General features: G+C 34.6%; 2 long non-coding RNA genes across 2 annotated transcripts; both read left to right on the top strand.

The window, feature by feature from the left end:
- Nucleotides 1-1,252: 1,252 nt before the first annotated feature.
- LOC113345140 lies at nucleotides 1,253-5,500 on the top strand. Its single transcript, XR_003358020.1, has 3 exons — nucleotides 1,253-2,725; nucleotides 3,207-3,291; nucleotides 5,184-5,500. It is a non-coding gene; the product is annotated as an uncharacterized LOC113345140 (long non-coding RNA).
- Nucleotides 5,501-15,671: 10,171 nt separating this feature from the next.
- LOC113345310 lies at nucleotides 15,672-17,239 on the top strand. The gene is made up of 2 exons (XR_003358063.1): nucleotides 15,672-16,478; nucleotides 16,667-17,239. It is a non-coding gene; the product is annotated as an uncharacterized LOC113345310 (long non-coding RNA).
- Nucleotides 17,240-18,309: the final 1,070 nt, after the last annotated feature.

The following is an 18,309-nucleotide window of genomic DNA, read 5'->3' as shown; positions in this document are numbered from 1 at the left end:
CAGCTCGATTAAATGAAGAAATTCTTTCCAAATTACAAACTAGGGACAGAATCCAGAAATCAAATGAAAGAAATCCTGAAACACTGACCTGAGAAACTCTCTCAATCCTGACGGAAATTGAAAAGTTGCATTGTGTCTCTCAATACAAAAATTGTTTAGAACTCATCTCAAAAAAAAGTTTTTTTTTTCTTTTTTGATCTTCTTGTTCTTCTTTCATTGGTTCAAATGCTACACGGTTGATGTTTATTTTTTTTATATTTTTTTGGCGGAGAATCTAATGTTAAAATATCACGGTGTTTGAACTCATAAGAGCAATTCTTATGGTGGAAGAGTTCCATCTTCCATCTTCCACATCACCTCGGCATTTGGAATTGTGGATGGAAATGCAAGTTTAGTGGTGGAATAAAGTTGATGTCACTGTAGTACAATGGTAAATTCATTGGGAGATGATACCAGTGACCCGAGTTCGAAACTCGCCAGCGCCAAATTCTTTACCGATAAAAAAAAAGTGCAATAGAAGGACCGCTATTTTGAGTAGCGTATAACGCTAATAAGAATAGCGCCAAGAAAACTCTATTATGAAGAGCGCTAGACCACGTCAACAATATATGTTATTCAAAATAGCGCCAAGAAAACGTTATTATGAAGAGCGGTTGACCACGTCAACGGTCAAACGCTGTTCTCAATTGCGCTCAAGAATATCATTATCCAGACAACGCTCGAGCACACTCTCTTCTCCAGGTTGGTTGGCAAGAGTTTGGACCCAGTATGAGCAATTGTTCAAATGAGGTGAAAATTATGAAAATGTGTGCAACCGGCTCGTTGCAAGCCTTAGAGACTCCATTGGTCGGTCAAGGGAGCATGCTAATGTCACCGTAATGTCCGTATCTCAGTCCTGAGAGTTTAGGTATTGTAAGGACCCTCAAGCTCGTCAACGCTGTTAGACCGGTCAAATGATGAGTTAGCCGTTAATGACTCGATTAGTTTAAGCGAACGTTAATTATTAGAAATTAATATAACAACGATTTAGATACGAAACTATTATCGTTATTTATAACTCGAGAAGTTATGCAGAACGGTCTATTCTAACGTGTCATTTGGATATCGGACGAAGAAGATATCATCAGTTTTAATTGAAGGGAAAAAAAATCATTTTACAACTTAGCCGACCTGGGCTTCCCATATCATCTGGGTGGATACCTTTATCATTTTTCCTTGGCCTTATCACTAAGACGTGTGGAAGAGAAACTCATTCACTTTTCCTCTTTCTCTTTCTCCTCCTTCTTGTTTCTTCCTTCTTTCCCCTATTCTTCGCGGCTGCTGATTCTGAGAGAGGTGTGAGAATTGATTTAAGAGAGTTCAGCGATGAAGATGTTCTGATGATGTAGTTCTTGGTGGTGAAGATATTTGTGTGATTGAATTAGGTTCATAATAAGTGATGTTCATAGAGATTTAGTGAGTTAGGGTTTCTGGATTTGAAGCTAGATTTGCATGGAGCTGATAATGATGATTTCTAGTTGTTAATGGATGAAGATCGAATGGGTTGATGTTGTGTTTGTGAATTGAAGCTGTTATGAAGATGAATCGAAGAATGAAAGAGTTAGGGTTTCATAAAGGAAATTCAGGGAAGGTTCAAAAGATGAAATTAATGTTGTAGAGGATTGTTTTGGATATGGGATTGATACGAATTAGAATATACAGATAATAAGTGGTTTGAATTTTATAATTAGGGATTGGCTTTGTTTGATGAAGGTTTGGGAATTTAATTAGGTTTTGGTTGAGAACTAGTTTTGCTGATGAAAGCTAGGGATCGATTATGTCAATAAGAATATGTTGGAGCTATTATTGGTGTTGATTCAGATGTTGAATCAAACTCTGGAAGTATGGGAAAGTTGTAAATGAGAGTTCTAGAATTACAGTTGCAGATTGGTGATATTGGGGTTTGAATTATGATGATGGTTTCTGGGTAGTCTTGAGATGTGTTGGTGAACCAGAAACCAAAGTGAGAAAAGGAATTAAAACTCAGTTGCTTGAGTAGCACAGATTGGAGGTAATTCTCATTTTAAGATAACTTTGTAAAGCTGTACTTTCTGATTGTAGTATGTATGACTCTAATGACTGAGATTGAAATGCTTAATTGAATCTGTAATGGAATTGCAGTTGTTGGTTAGGTTTAAATGATGAATTACAGTTGAGGAATATATGTTTGAACTGTAGAAGTTGTTGGTGTGGATGCGGATTGTTTTGGTGTTGAGCTAAGTTGAGCTGTTAGTGGTATTGGTGTTGTCTGTGATGTTGAAGATGCAGGGGACATTAGTGAATGATAAAGGTGCGGAGTTATTGAGGTGTGTGTGTAGAACTGGAGTTATAGATGGAAGCAATAATGAATCCTTGATTGAACTGTTGTATGGAATTGAGATAGAGATAGAGTAGATGGTTATAGTTTTGAAGATGAAATTTAGGGTGTGAATGAAGTTGTAATGATTGCGGTGAATGGGTGTTATCTGAAATTGAGATTAAGGTAAGAGATATTTGTTGCTAGTTGAGCAGATTTAGAATGGATGAATGTTTGTAGATGCAGACTGACAATGTTGTCTGAGTTGAATCTTAAATGTACAATTAAAGGATTTGTGAACTAGGATATGTAAAGTGATTTGGGAGAAAGAGAGTTGTTGTCATGTTGCTTAGAAGTGACCTTAATGGAAGCCTTCTACTGCAGATCAAGGTAAACTCAGTTTACAGTTGTAATTGAGTTATGAAGTTTATTTAAGATAAATGTTTGAGTTGATGTTGTTTTGTTTAATGAAAATATTGCACCAAATCTGATAGAATGGAAATCCATTGTTAAATCAATGGTTTAGACCTATTAGTCATCCTAGTCGGTGTAGCTGACTTAACCTTTTGTTTGATTAAGTCAATCTGACTGAGTCGAGGTACCCTTGTTAACCTGAGTTCAACCTTGTTGACTCACTGAGTCCCCTGTCTTGACCCGAGTTGACTGTGTGGACCGGGTTGGACCTTGACCCTAGACTTTGACTGTCCTGGACTGTTAGTTGACCCATTTGACCGTTAATCGACTCTTATGGACCAGGCCATAGGTTAATGGGCTGGTTTAGTTAACTTGGTCTTAGAACCATTATATAGACTTGTATGATTCTTGTGTGAGCCTTTTGGCTAGATTCTTAGACTTCTTGTGTGATTAACAGTTAGTCTATATTAACAACGGTCGATTCAAAGGATGAACCAGTGGATCGTGGATCTCGATGTAGGCGTGGATTGTCATCAAAAGAGGTGGGAATACATTTGACTCTTTTGTAACCATTGTTGTTTCTCTTACAAAAATTTATGCTTAACAAACTCATGCATTGTCTAGTGTGCATTCCATGCTTTGCTTAAATTGCTTTACTATATTTCTGTTGATTTTGTTAATCTTTCCATGGTTTGGAAAGGACTTGTAATGTTTGTTTGTCATATGAATTGTTATGGGAAATACGAATTTCCACTTGTGGTTTATAGGATATGCTCCTTCACATTTATATCTACATGAATTCAGTTTTTATCGCTTAGAGTGGGTCATCATGGTCTTGGTGATATCAATAACTAATGAGTGTGGTTAGCACGAATATTATACATTGTTTGAAGAAGGAGTTTGTCCATATACATGTTTGTTTATTTCAGTGACTTGGTCACTTTTTAATGTTTGGGAAAACATTATTTTTTTCCAAATCTTGCCATGATTACTTGAAAGTTAAATGTTGTTCCTACTGGGCACCCCTTTTAGGGATGATGTGCTCACCCATTCCCACTTTCAGTTTCAGAGACAGATCAAAGTTGTGCAGCGAAAGCTTCGAGGAGTTGAGTCCGTTAGTTGGTTAACTTCGGCTATGTTTATTATGTTGCATATTATATTTTTAAACCAAATGACTATTGTAGATGTATCATTTGAGAAGAGTTCTTGTATATATATATATTTCTGAGCGGGGCTAGTTTGGGCTAAGTTTTGTAGCAGATTTCTTAATTGAATGTTTAAGTAAATGATTTAGATTCTTAGTGCCTCTTTATTTAGTTAATCTCTTGAATTAGTCAGCTGATAGCTTAGGAGGCGCTACAGTGTTGGTATCCGAGCTCACTATTAGATCTTATATGGGAAAAGATAGATTTAGCTAGTGCCAGTTTGTGAATTAGATTAGTCTAAAACTAAGTTGGGTTGTGAGATAAATCTAAATTCACTAAAAAACCATCAATAATTAAAATAATTATTTGATTGATTGATGTTTTTTGTTTGGTTGTTTGTATATGTAATGAAATAAAAATTGTAGGATACACCAGTAACTTTATCTAATAAGGATTTAACAATAATTAATCTATAAAAAATGAACGTGTAGATAATCTAATACTATAAAAATAGTGAAATTAGTATTTATTGATAGATCTTGTAAATCACATAGAAACTTACTGAACACGTCGACTTATATGAAAGAGTAAACGAATTCTAATTACATAAATGTTAATGATATTTTGGGATTTAATAATTTTTGTAAGAGTAGTTAGAATAATAGTTCAACCATCAATGTCAATAATAAAATATTATATTAGCAATTAAAGATGATAATAATAGTAATAATAATTTTTAGTAAAGTAACGCTAGCATTTATCAATTAGTATCATATTGAACTTAATTAAACTAAAATTTCATTAAATATATATAACGATAACAATAATAATTATGAGTAAATAGTTATGGGAAATTATTAACGCTTATCTGCGTACGGTTAAATTTTGTAAATGAAACTAGTGACAAATTAGGAATAAATATTTTGCGATTAAGTTAGATAATTAATATAATAATTATAGGTGTTAGATTTAAGAAAGTGAGTATGAGAATATATAAAATAAAAGATCCAGCTTGTTAGTAATCTTGTACCGAAATTATGTATAATCTAACAAGTGATCCAGTAAATTTTTGAAATGGAACAAATATACATGAAGTAGTAAGAATAGTATTTAAATGTAGTATTAGAATTAAAAGAAAATAAATTCGCATATCCCTTACATGCAAACTACACGGTCTTCTCCAAGACAACAAACGCATACAGGATGTACATAACCACATCCGCAGGCGATTTAAAACTTCTTCCCATGCATTGTATAATGCAATGTTGTTTTTGATTCTTTCCCTACAGGTGTCTTTTCTCTCTTCAGATATAAAATGTCGATCTTTAAGATGTTTAACAAGAGAACTACTAGCGTATCAACGGCCTCCGACACCATTCCGACAACCATAAAAACTCCTAAAAGGGCAATCAAAGAAGGAAACAACATGGGTATTAGGTGGGTGAAGACTAGATGAAAAGGGACTTGTATACATTGTAGGGGTTGCAGAAAACCCAGTTGTCTGAGAAGGAGCTGAAATATGAGAAGAAGAGGCCGACGAAAAAGTTGTAGCCATGGTTTCTGTGAAAACGGAAACTAATATTTCTGTGAAATTTGACTACCCAAACTATTTCTTGTATTGCATCAAAACATAACAAAAAGGGCATAATTCTGTAAGGAGACGCTAGATGTAAACAAGAGAGAAATAATTGGAGAGAGTTGTTGAAATGAATCAACAGAATGGCCGAAGCAATTAACCAGGATTTATGCCCCAGAAAAATCGCCAGAAACTCTCAATCCTGACGGATATTGAAAAGGCGCACGGGATGGATAAATAAGATGAACCAGATGAATGCCCACCAACTAAGCCTGGATCAACTCGATTAAAGGAAAAAATTCTTTCCAAATTACAAACTATGGACAGAATCCAGAAATCGAAGGAAAGAAATCCTGAAACACTGAACTGAGAAACTCTCTCAATCCCGACGGAAATTGAAGAGTCGCATTGTGTCTCTCAATACAAAAATTGTTTAGAACTCATTTCAAAAAATAGTTTTTCTTTTTTTTTCTTTTTTGATCTTCTTGTTCTTCTTTCATTGGTTCAAATGCTACACCGTTGATGTTTATTTTTTTAATTTTTTTGGTAGAGAAGCTAATGTTAAAATATCACGGTGTTTGAACTCATAAGAGCAAGTCCTATGGTGGAAGAGTTCCATCTTCCATCTTCCACATCACCTCAGCATTTGGAATTGTGGATGGAAATGCAAGTGTAGTGGTGGAATAGAGTTGATGTCACTGTTGTACAATGGTAAAGTCATTGGGTGATGATACCAGTGATCTGAATTCGAAACTCGCGAGCGCCAAATTCTTTACCGATAAAAAAAAGTGCAATAGAAGGACCGCTATTTTGAGTAGCGTATAACGCTAATAAGAATAGCGCCAAGAAAACTCTATTATGAAGAGCGCTAGACCACGTCAACAGTATATACTATTCAAAATAGCGCCAAGAAAACGCTATTATGAAGAACGGTTGACCACGTCAACGGTCAAACACTATTCTTAATAGCGCTCAAGAATATCATTATCTAGACAACGCTCGAGCACACTCTCTTCTTCTCTTTTTGTTCTTCTTCTCACAGATAAAAAAGCGAAAAAAAAACTAATTTCCCCTTTTTTTGATTTCTCATTCGATGATTTAAATCCGTAAAATTACTTCAAAGGGTTTGTTCTTTACAACTTAAGGAAGCTAAGCATACTTCAATTTCTCAAAGGGTTTGGATATGGATGTGTATATACTATTGAGTGCAAAGGATTTGGGATGAGAAACATATTGCTACAAGTATAAACCCAACTGATAAAAGCTATGATATTCAATTTAGAAGTAATTGGGAGGACCTTGAGGAATTATACGATCTAGTGGTTCATCATGAAAAAGCTAGGGATTTCTTCGAAATTCCGGGCTTGCTAGATTTTTTGAAATTAGAATTAAGAGAGGTGATCAACAACTATCTTATGGAATCTTAGAGAGGTGGTGGTATGCCACTAATTCATTTCATTTCTCAAACTTTGAAATTGGTTTCGCCCCTTTAGATTTTGTTCACTTACCCGACATTACTATTGGAAATGGTCGTGTAATATTGAAACACGTCGTTACAAATGTATAAGCTCGTAGAGAAAATCAAGACCTACAGGATGCCTACTTTGGAACTATGCATGGGTATTCAAACTACCACAAGAAGAAACCGAATTTTCCTATTAGTTTACTCTCAAAATATGTTAAGGAGAATCAAATTAATGATGAAAATTGGGAGAAAGTGACTCGGTATTTCTTACTATGGGTGATTACAAAAGTTCTATTGGCACATACCACTACAAGAGAAATCAAAGGTTGGATCGCTTCCTTGCATGATTTGAATGACTTTGGTAATTATGATTGGGGTTCGGCTTGCTTTAGTCACTTGTATAATGGCATGAATTCGATTGCTAGAGGTGGAAAAAACATGGGTGGAATGTGGATGCTTTTAAAATATTGGTTTTACATATATTTTCGTACTTTGACACCTTTTCTCAAAGAAGATGTACCTCTTGATGTATGGCCTGCAATAATGATATTTAAGCGTGATAGTCTAGTGAAGTTACAAAGGGATAGCGCTAAACACTCCCTTACTACAGCTCGCCAACAAATTAAGTTGAGGACAATTGTTGGAACGGTATGGTAACCATGGTCTAATAGTGTGTTTAGAGATCATCCTGATATAATGCATGCTCGTGAATTCTCTATGCAAAGAGTTTCTTTTTATAATCCTAAAAGCGATACTATTATTATGTATCTTGATGAACGCCTTTTAAGTCAAATAAGGGGATTTATAACAATTCCAAGAATTCCACGTGAACGTTTGGAAGACCTTGTTAATGCAAATGATCCTATTAATGTGGTGGAAGGACGAGACTATAATTGAAGAGAGCAATTATGAGTGGTGGTGGAAGAAACAATCTATTGAATTTTTTCTTCCAGAAGTGCGGTGTCAAGATAAAAGAGATGAAGTTGGAGCTGCAAGTACTCAAGATCCAACATTTCTTGTGAATCAGGTCCGCCAAATACATCCATCACGGTATACGTATGGAAACGTCTCACAAGATTCATCTGAATTTCCAACAATTCCCTGGTATGCTGAATATTCAAACAGTGATGGCAAACATGTTTAAGTACCTATGCAACCACCCGAATCTCCTCCATTTACGTATGATGTTAGTTAGGGAACAAGGGTTAGTAATTTTTTGTTTTAACTCCTTCAATTATTTTGTTTTTGTAGATGGGGAAAAATGATTTGCTGTTTTTTTAGGGAAGTGAAGAGACGAGCGTGTTGTCGAGACTCCTCAACCGAGCAAACTGTTCAACCTCACACAGATGCACTGCAAAGGGAGTGCTGAGATTCGAGAGATCAATCTGTGGGACTCCAGCCTAAACCAAGTCAATGGCCGTTCCAGAGTCAATTCGGTCGCAAAGAGGGGGATGGGTTGATCTGTAGGAGGGAAGCTGATAATTGTGATGGATCAATGATGATCAAGGATTGTGGATGTTTTGAAGGTTTCTGTAAAATGATGAGTTCGAATAAGTTCTGGTAGATTGATGAATTCTTGAGAGTAATTGCTCGAGAAATTCTGTGTAGACGAATGTTGATGTCCTCAATCATGGATTCAGAGACTTATTTATATTGTCATAATAGTAACCACCTTGATCCTTGTAAGTGTGACGGTTTCTTAAGTGAAAGAGTGAGAAATCATGGTGAAACCAGTTCCAGGTCGTGCGGAAACTTGGTTAACCGTCCACCCACTACTTTGCTAACTCCTTCAACCGTTTGCACGACTTACTCACATTTCTCATCGTGGATGAATCCATGTGCCCTAAGCCGCCAGACCAAAACCCTAATTGATATCCCCCCATGTGACGTGATTGGTGTTTCACGAATCGTGGAGTCTGCATGACAGACGTGTATTTTATTAGTCAGTTGTTGACTGATTAGACAATGAGTCTAAGTTCTGCTGAACTGAGCATCATTGATGAATGCTCAGTGATTCATGAATCGAACATGTGTGTTGAGACGTATAGTTCTTTAAATGATGTTGACATTGCGCGTATTAGCAAAGATTGTAAATTTGACGATGAATTACTGACAGTTGGATCAATATTCAAGCAACTGAGCAGATATTGCTCAATTCGACAAATTACTGAATATTGATAGTTGGATCAATATTCGAGCGACTGAGCAAGTATTTCTCAATTCGAAAAATTACTGAATATTGATAGTTGGATCAATATTCGAGCAAATGAGCAAGTATTGCCCAATTTGACGAATTATTTATTGGTAACGTGACCCAATAAAATATTAATTAAAATATTGGCAGACTACCAAATATTTTATGATTAATCCAAATTTTGATTGTTGAATCATTATAAATTCATTACTGTTTGAATCTTGCTCATAATGATGATTTGTGGAGCGTTTATTCGAAACCCTAATTTTTAATCAATCGTTCGTCAATTGATGAATCGCTAAAATTAGGTCATGAATGATATAGGGGTCGACCACATGGGATGATGGATATCCATGTGTCTCCCAAGTGATCGAGTGAGCATGCACCAGGGTCCTTAGTCGTCCAGTTGGTGAAAGAATGATGATTAAATGCCGATTTCATCATTTACTGAAATAGTGCTCGATTGAGCATTAGGTGATAAAACCTAATTATAGAAAAGTAAGGGACCGACCAAGAGGGCATGAGACCGGTCCTTGGTGGTCGTGTGACCAACTGATGGTCGTTTGAGCAAACTCCAGGTTGGTTGGAAAGAGTTTAGACCCAGTATGAGCAATTGCGTAAATTAGGTGAAAATTATGAAAACGTGTGCGACCTTCTCGTTGCAAGCCTTAGATCCTCCATTGGTCGGTCAAGGGATCATGCCCGTGTCACCGTAATGTCCGTATCTCAGTCCTGAGAGTTTAGGTATTGTAAGGACCCTCAAGCTCGTCAACGCTGTTAGACCGGTCAAATGATGAGTTAGCCGTTAATGACTCGATTAGTTTAAGCGAACGTTAATTATTAGAAATTAATATAACAACGATTTAGATACGAAACTAGTACTGTTAGGTATAACTCGAGAAGTTATTCAGAACGGTCTATTCTAACGTGTCATTTGGATATCGGACGAAGAAAATATCATCAGTTTTAATTGAAGGGAAAAAAAATCATTTTACAACTTAGCCGACCTGGGCTTCCCATATCACTGGATGGATACCTTTATCATTTTTCCTTGGCCTTATCACTAAGACGTGTCGAAGAGAAACTCATTCACTTTTCCTCTTTCTCTTTCTCCTCCTTCTTGTTTCTTCCTTCTTTCCCCTATTCTTCGCGGCTGCTGATTCTGAGAGAGGTGTGAGAATTGATTTAAGAGAGTTCAGCGATGAAGATGTTCTGATGATGTAGTTCTTGGTGGTGAAGATATTTGTGTGATTGAATTAGGTTCATAATAAGTGATGTTCATAGAGATTTAGTGAGTTAGGGTTTCTGGATTTGAAGCTAGATTTGCATGGAGCTGATAATGATGATTTCTAGTTGTTAATGGATGAAGATCGAATGGGTTGATGTTGTGTTTGTGAATTGAAGTTGTTATGAAGATGAATCGAAGAATGAAAGAGTTAGGGTTTCATAAAGGAAATTCAGGGAAGGTTCAAAAGATGAAATTAATGTTGTAGAGGATTGTTTTGGATATGGGATTGATACGAATTAGAATATACAGATAATAAGTGGTTTGAATTTTATAATTAGGGATTGGCTTTGTTTGATGAAGGTTTGGGAATTTAATTAGGTTTTGGTTGAGAACTAGTTTTGCTGATGAAAGCTAGGGATCGATTATGTCAATAAGAATATGTTGGAGCTATTATTGGTGTTGATTCAGATGTTGAATCAAACTCTGGAAGTATGGGAAAGTTGTAAATGAGAGTTCTAGAATTACAGTTGCAGATTGGTGATATTGGGGTTTGAATTATGATGATGGTTTCTGGGTAGTCTTGAGATGTGTTGGTGAACCAGAAACCAAAGTGAGAAAAGGAATTACAACTCAGTTGCTTGAGTAGCACAGATTGGAGGTAATTATAATTTGAAGATAACTTTGTAAAGCTGTACTTTCTGATTGTAGTATGTATGACTCTAATGACTGAGATTGAAATGCTTATTTGAATCTGTAATGGAATTGCAGTTGTTGGTTAGATTTATATGATGAATTACAGTTGAGGAATATATGTTTGAACTGTAGAAGTTGATGGTGTGGATGCGGATTATTTTGGTGTTGAGCTAAGTTGATATGTTAGTGGTATTGGTGTTGTCTGTGATGTTAAAGATGCAGGGGACATTAGTGAATGATGAAGGTGCAGAGTTATTGAGGTGTGTGTGTAGAACTGGAGTTAGAGATGGAAGCAATAATGAATCTTTGATTGAACTGTTGTATGGAATTGAGATAGAGACAGAGTAGATGGTTATAGTTTTGAAGATGAAATTTAGGGTGTGAATGAAGTTGTAATGATTGCGGTGAATGGGTGTTATCTGAAACTGAGATTAAGGTAAGAGATATGTGCTGCTAGTTGAGCAGATTTAGAATGGATGAATGTTTGTAGATGCAGACTGACAGTGTTTTCTGAGTTGAATCTTAAATGTACAATTACAGGATTTGTGAACTAGAATATGTAAAGTGATTTGGGAGAAAGAGAGTTGTAGTAATGTTGCTTAGAAGTGGCCTTAATGTAAGCCTTCTACTGCAGATCAAGGTAAACTCAGTTTACAGTTTTAATTGAGTTATGAAGTTTATTTAAGATAAATGTTTGAGTTACTGTTGTTTTGTTTAATGAAAATATTGCACCAGATCTGATAGAATGGAAATCCATTGTTAAATCAATGGTTTAGACCTATTAGTCATCCTAGTCAGTATAGCTGACTTAACCTTTTGTTTGGTTCAGTCAATCTGACCGAGTCGAGTTACCCTTGTTAACCTGAGTTGAACCTTGATGACTCACTGAGTCCCTTGTCTTGACCCGAGTTGACTCTATGGACCGAGTTGGACCTTGATCCTAGACTTTGACAATCGTGGACTGTTAGTTGACCCATTTTACCGTTAATCGACTCTTATGGACCAGGACATAGGTTAATGAGCTGTTTTAGTAGACTTGGTCTTAGAACCATTATAAAAAACTCGTATGGTTCTTGTGTGAGCCTTTTTGCTAGATTCTTAGACGTCTTGTGTGATTAACAGTTAGTCTATATTAACAACGGTCGATTCAAAGGATGAACCAGTGGATCGTGGATCTCGAGGTAGGCGTGGCTTGTCATCAAAAGAGATGGGAATACATTTGACTCTTTTGTAACCATTGTTGTTTCTGTTACAAAAGTTTATGCTTAACAAACTCATGCATTGTCTAGTGTGCATTCCATGCTTTGTTTAAATTGCTTTACTATATTTCTGTCGATTTTGTTAATCTTCCATGGTTTGGAAAGGACTTGTAATGTTTGTTTGTCATATGAATTGTTATGGGAAATACGAATTTCCACTTGTGGTATATAGGATACGCTCCTTCACATTTATATCTACATGAATTCAGCTTTTATTGCTTAGAGTGGGTCATCATGGTCTTGGTGATATCAATATCTAATGAGTGTGGTTAGCACGAATATTATACACTGTTTGAAGAAAGAGTTTGTACATATACATGTTTGTTTATTTCATTGACATGGTCACTTTTTAATGTTTGGGAAAACATTATTGTTTTCCAAATCTTGCCATGATTACTTGAAAGTTAAATGTTGTTCCTATTGGGCACCCCTTTTAGGGAAGATGTGCTCACCCATTGTGCAGCGAAAGCTTCGAGGAGTTGAGTCCGTTAGTTGGTTAGCTTCGGTTATGTTTATTATGTTGCATATTATATTTGTAAACCAAATGACTATTGTATATGTATCATTTGAGAGGAGTTCTTGTATATATGTATATTTCTGAGCGGGGCTAGTTTTGGGCTAAGTTTTGTAGCAGATTTCTTAATTGAATGTTTAAGTAAATGATTTAGATTCTTAGTGCCTATTTATTTAGTTATCTCTTGGATTAGTCAGATGATAGCTTAGGGGGCGCTACAGTGTTGGTATCAGAGCTCACTATTAGATCTTATATGGGAAAAGATAGAATTATCCAGTGCCAGTTTGTGAACTAGATTAGTCTAGAACTGAGTTGGGTTGTGAGATAAATCTTAATTCTCTAAAAAACCATCAATAATTAAAATAATTATTTGATTGATTGATTTGTTGTTTGGTTATTTGTATATGTAATGAAGTAAAAATTGTAGGATACACCAGTAACTTTAGCTAATAAGGATTTAACAATAACTAATCTATAAAATATGAACGTGTAGATAATATAATACTATAAAAATAGTGAAATTCGTATTATTGATAGATCTTGTAAATCACATAGAAACTTACTGAACACGTCGACTTATATGAAGAGTAAACAAATTCTAATTACATAAATGTTAATGATTTTTGGGATTTAATAATTTTTGTAAGAGTAGTTAGAATAATAGTTCAACCATCAATGTCAATAATAAAATATTATATTAGCAATTAAAGATGATAATAATAGTAATAATAATTTTTAGTAAAGTAACGCTAGCATTTATCAATTAGTATCATATTGAACTTAATTAAACTAAAATTTCATTAAATATATATAACGATAACAATAATAATTATGAGTAAATAGTTATGGGAAATTATTAACGCTTATCTGCGTACGGTTAAATTTTGTAAATGAAACTAGTGACAAATTAGGAATAAATATTTTGCGATTAAGTTAGATAATTAATATAATAATTATAGGTGTTAGATTTAAGAAAGTGAGTATAGAGAATATATAAAATAAAAGATCCAGCTTGTTAGTAATCTTGTACCGAAATTATGTATAATCTAACAAGTGATCCAGTAAATCTTTGAAATGGAACAAATATACATGAAGTAGTAAGAATAGTATTTAAATGTAGCATTAGAATTAAAAGAAAATAAATTCGCATATTAATAGAATACTTTATGATTAATAGCAGAATCTAAGGACTATTATGTTAAGATTTTACGCAGACTCAAAATTCAAATCATATTAAATTACCAATGTCCATATTTAGCAAGATGTAGTATACGAGTTCAATATGAATAAGTAAAATCTGTTATATCAATCTTTATGTGAGAATAGAATCATATTTACAAGATTAAGGCTTCGCGTACCAACCAGACTATCAACTTAAGAGTAATGAAAATGATAATATAATTAAGGCAATAATTTTTGGGTAAGTTAAGAAAATAGTAATACTAAGTAATACCAATTATTATAAGATTTAGAGATATTATAAATATCGTTTGAATAATAATTATAAGATAGTAATAGCAAAATGTAATTTTTATTGATAGTATAACTTAAGGATTACTTAGCAATAATATAAAATTTTAGGAAATAAAGTTACATCAAATCAAATCTAGTATTGATAATAAAATTTAACTTGGCATTATGATTAACTACGATTAACTTGTATCGGCCTAAGAAATAAGAAATAAATGTTATCATAATAATAAAATATTGATACCAAATAACAATCAAATTGTTAGCGGTTGTTTACCTATATCACGTCACATAATGAAATGAACAAATAGATATATTGGAAACAATAATAGTAACATTTGGACAACGGATATAACATTAAGTTATTTTTAAAGAGTACATGAATTTAAAAATTTATACGGTAGTACACCAAAGTTAAAATATCAAATATTATAAATTGACATGAATCGAATTTAGATTACTTGTATTGATAAAATAAATAAATAATAAATGAAAATATAATAAATTTTGATGACTAAATTGCTTAAAATGATGTAAACTATTTAAATATTTTATGAAGTAAATTTATAAGACTTACAACAATTACGATAAAAGTTTAGGGACTAATTAGTTCTAACAATCTAATACTTAGTTAATCCAGCACCGGGGAATAGTGAGGTTGGTAATTCTTGTGTGTTCCTGTGATACTTGTTACGTAGGTAGGCATTGTCAGGCGTCGCGAACCTAGACAGGGCAACTACATTCTTGTATCACTAGACATAGAAGGGAGACTTGCTTCTATTAATAAACTGATAGATCCCAGATTTTACTTAGAAACTTTATTGTAGAATATTTTCTCTTGTAATTAGAACCAATAACTTATTGAAATAGAAATTAGTCTACTGAACCTAGAGCCACAAATTTTATTTGTAGAAAGCCATATAGGTTTGTGCTTTGTTTTATGTTGGTTGCACTTAGACAAAAGATGGAAGTATTCTATAAGGTGGGGAGTTTTTGAAAACCAGAAGGACGGTTGATTTTCGAGGACGAAAATGAATAAGGTGGAGAGAATGTAAGGACCCTCAAGCTCGTCAAAGCTGTTAGACTGGTCAAGTGATGAGTTAGCCGATAATGACTCGATTAGTTTAAGCGAACGTTAATTATTATAAATTGATCTAACAAAGATTTAGATACGAAACTAGTACCGTTAGTTAGAACTCGATAAGTTATGCAGAACGGTCTACTCGAACGTGTCATTCGGATATCAGACGAAGAAGATATCATCAGTTTTAATTGAAGGGCAAAATAAAAATTTTACAACTTAGCCGACCTGGTCTTACCATATCATCTGGGTGGGTACCTTTATCATTTGTACTTGGCCTTATCACTAAGACGCGTCGAAGAGAAACTCATTCTCTTTTCTTCTTTCTCTTTCTTCTCCTTCTTGTTTCTTCCTTCTTTCCCCTATTCTTCGCGGCTGCTGATTCTGAGAAAGGTGTGAGAATTGATTTAAGAGGGTTAATCGAAGATGTTCTGATGATGCAGTTTTTTTTGGTGAAGATAGTTGTGTGATTGAATTAGGTTCATAAGAAGTGATGTTCAGAGAGATTCAGTGAGTTAGGGTTTCTGGATTTGAAGCTAGATTTGCATGGAGCTGATAATGATGATTCCTAGTTGTTAATGGATGAAGATCGAATGGGTTGATGTTGTGTTTGTGAATTGAAGTTGTTATGAAGATGAATCGAAGAATGAAAGAGTTAGGGTTTCATAAAGGAAATTCATGGAAGGTTCAAAAGATGAAATTGATGTTGTAAAGGATCGTTTTGGATATGGGATTGATACGAATTAGAATATACAGATGAAAAGTGGTTTGAATTTTATAATCAGGGATTGGCTTTGTTTGCTGAAGGTTTGGGAATTTAATTAGGTTTTGGTGAGAAATAGTGTTGCTGATGAAGGATAGGGATCGATTATGTCAATAAGAATATGTTGGACCTATTATTGGTGATGATTCAGATGTTGAATCAAACTCTGGAAGTATGGGAAAGTTGTAAATAAGAGTTCTAAAATTACAGTTGCAGATTGGTGATATTGGAGCTTGAGTTATGATGATGATTTCTGGGTAGTCTTGAGATGTGTTGGTGAACCAGAAACCAAAGTGAGAAGCAGAATTACAACTCAGTTGCTTGAGTAGCAAAGATTGGAGGTAATTATCATTTTAAGATAACTTTGTAAAGCTTTACTTTATGATTGTAGTATGTATGACTCTAATGACTGAGATTGAAATGCTTATTTGAATCTGTAATGGAATTGCAGTTGTTGTTTAGATTTATATGACGAATTATAGTTGAGGAATATATGTTTGAACTATAAAAGTTATTGGTATGGATGCAGATTATTTTGGTGTTGAGCTGTTAGTGGTATTGGTGTTGTCTATGATGTTGAAACTGCAGGGGAAATTAGTGAATGGTGGAGGTGCGGAGTTATTGAGGTGTGTGTGTGTAGAACTGGAGTTAGAGATGGAAGCAATAATGAAGCTTTGATTGAACTGTTTTATGGAATTGAGATAGAGATAGAGTAGACGGTTATAGTTTTGAAGATGAAATTCAGGGTGTGAATGAAGTTGTAATGATTGTGGTGAATGGGTGTTATCTGAAATTGAGATTAAGGTAAGAGATATGTGCTGCTAGTTGAGCAGATTTAGAATGGATGAATGTTTGTATATGCATACTGACAGTGTTGTCTGAGTTGAATCTTAAATGTACAATTACAGGATTTTTGAACTAGAATATGTAAAGTGATTTGGGAGAAAGAGGGTTGTTGTAATATTGCTTAGAAGTGGCCTTAATGGAAGCCTTCTACTGCAGATCAAGGTAAACTCAGTTTACAGTTGTAATTGAGTTATGAAGTTTATTTAAGAGAAATGTTTGAGTTGTTGTTGTTTTGTTTAATGAAAATATTGCACCAGATCTGATAGAATGGAAATCCATCGCTAAATCAATGGTTTAGACATATTAGTCATCCTAGTCAGTCTAGTTGACTTAACCTTTTGGTTGGTTCAGTCAATCTGACCGAGTCGAGTTACCCTTGTTAACCTGAGTTGAACCTTGATGACTCACTGAGTCCCTTGTCTTGACCCGAGTTGACTCTATGGACCGAGTTGGATCTTGACCCTAGACTTTGACAATCGTGGACTGTTAATTGACCCATTTGACCGTTAATCGACTCTTATGGACCAGGATATAGGTTAATGGGCTGGTTTCGTAGACTTGGTCTTAGAACCATTATAAAAAACTCGTATGATTCTTGTGTGAGCCTTTTGGCTAGATTCTTAGACGTCTTGTGTGATTAACAGTTAGTCTATATTAACAACGGTCGATTCAAAGGATGAACCAGTGGATCGTGGATCTCGAGGTAGGCGTGGCTTGTCATCAAAAGAGATGGGAATACATTTGACTCTTTTGTAACCATTGTTGTTTCTTTTATAAAAGTTTATGCTTAACAAACTCATGCATTGTCTAGTGTGCATTCCATGCTTTGTTTAAATTGCTTTACTATATTTCTGTTGATTTTGTTAATCTTCCATGGTTTGGAAAGGACTTATAATGTTTGTTTGTCATATGAATTGTTATGGGAAATACGAATTTCCACTTGTGGTATATAAGATACGCTCCTTCACATTTATATCTACATGAATTCAACTTTTATTGCTTAGAGTGGGTCATCATGGTCTTGGTGATATCAATAGCTAATGAGTGTGGTTAGCACGAATATTATACACTGTTTGAAGAAAGAGTTTTTCCATATACATGTTTGTTTATTTCAGTGACTTGGTCACTTTTTAATGTTTGGGAAAACATTATTGTTTTCCAAATCTTGCCATGATTACTTGAAAGTTAAATGTTGTTCCTACTGGGCACCTATTTTAGGGATGATGTGCTCACCCATTCCCACTTTCATTTTCAGAGACAGATCAGAGTTGTGCAGCGAAAGCTTCAAGGAGTTGAGTCCGTTAGTTGGTTAACTTCGACTATGTT

Source organism: Papaver somniferum, unplaced genomic scaffold (assembly GCF_003573695.1).
Source record: "Papaver somniferum cultivar HN1 unplaced genomic scaffold, ASM357369v1 unplaced-scaffold_81, whole genome shotgun sequence".
NCBI lineage: Eukaryota > Viridiplantae > Streptophyta > Magnoliopsida > Ranunculales > Papaveraceae > Papaver > Papaver somniferum.
Note: the sequence above shows the minus strand (reverse complement) of the source record. Positions and strands in the feature narration are given on the sequence as shown.